Below are 1,679 nucleotides of genomic sequence, written 5' to 3' on the forward strand. Positions count from 1 at the left end.
ACTGGTTACTGCAGGGCTCTCCCTCCTTAAAGAGCCCACGCTCACCCAGCTCCAACCCCCAAAGGCACGGGCAGGGACACCTTCCACTAGAGCAGCTTGCTCCACGGCCCTGTGTCTCTGTGCACTCCCAGGGCATCCTGGGGATACCCCTAGAGAATCCCAGAGAATGCCTGCAGCACCTCCAGAGCACCCCATGGACCCAGTCAGAGCTCCTGCATCACAATGACCTTGGGGACATGGAGACCACAGGGGTGGCTGATTCTGGAACTCCCCGTGTTCAGGTGTGTGAGGTCACAGAACCCCACAGAACCTCCAGCAGGGAGACGACAGCTGCCCCACGGAACACAAGCTACCGGTGGAGGAGGCAAGAGCAGCTCCTCTGGTGATTCCCATCTTGGTGTCTTGGAGCCGGTGCCGCCTGTGGACAGAGGAGCGTGGAAGGAGGTGGGTGGCGATGGCGATCTTGGGGTGCTGTAGGAGTTGCCAGAACACCTCAAGAGACTTCCCCAGAGTGGCTGCTTTGGACTCGGTGTGTGAGTTGGGCTGGCTGAGCCGGCAGCGGAGCGCTGCGGCTTCCGAGGGATGATCCTGGGATCTGCCCTCATTTCTTGTGGGGAGAGCAAGGGCCTGTGGGGATGGGCCAAGGGGGAACGATTTTAACGTGACAGAGAGGGGAGATTGAGATGAGATCTTAGAAGTTGTTCCCTGTGAGGGTGGTGGGACAGTGGCACAGGGTGCCCAGAGAAGCTGTGGCTGCCCCATGGCTGGCAGTGTTCAAGACAGAGCTGAAAATACCCTGACTCTTTCCTTGGTACATGATTGAGTTGCTTTGGAGATAAATCTGACTTTACAGCTCTAACACCCAAAGGAACTTTTCCCCTTCACGTGCAGCAGACACACAGATCTCTTCTGTGTCATGTGCACTTGAAAGTCACTGAAGGAACTATCTATGGGTGGGAAAGGAAAGAGCACAGGAGGGAATTTTTAGTTCATTGTTGCTCTTGTAAAACCTGTAGGGCTCTAGCATCTTGTTCCGTATTTTCCATGGTAACTGAAATGTATTTGTGTTATTAAAGATAATATTTCATTCCCTCCCAACCTGTGTTCTGGGAGAAACAGCAGCAAGGGTCCCCCTCAATCCGTCCTTCTCACAGAGCGGTGTGGTCACCTCTTGCCTCTGTGCCTCCAAACAGAGTAGTGCTGAATTCCAGTTATAAACTGAGGGAAAAGTTGGGTTGGTTTACTCAGTGGTTAAGAGTTTGTTCCAGGTGTTTAAGTCCCATGATTTATGCCAAGAGGTTTCTGCAATACCGTAACTTGTCCAGCTGATTTCCATGCTCTACCATAGAGCCGAATGTTTAACAACAAACAGAATAGAATGGAAATGAGTGAAATTAGGGTAAGTTGTAAAATTGGACTTAAAGTTGCTGTTGGTGACCATCCAGACAGGGTATCCCACAGAGATGTTGATATTGTCAGGTTGTTAGGGACAGGTTAATGGCTGGACTCGATGTTCTCAAGCGTCTTTTCAAATGAAATGATTCTGTGATGCTGAGAAAAGTTGCTTTTTTGCCTTAACTCTGTCTCTCATCAGAGAAATGGCACTGCAGGAAGGCAGTGTGTCTGCCAGCTGAGGGAGGGAACATCAGGGTTTGCTTCGGGCTGTTTCACTTTTGGGA

This window comes from Pezoporus flaviventris, unplaced genomic scaffold (assembly GCF_033815535.1).
Source record: "Pezoporus flaviventris isolate CSIRO_AGI_PZ_B2104156 unplaced genomic scaffold, CSIRO_AGI_Pfla_v1 ptg000088l, whole genome shotgun sequence".
NCBI lineage: Eukaryota > Metazoa > Chordata > Aves > Psittaciformes > Psittacidae > Pezoporus > Pezoporus flaviventris.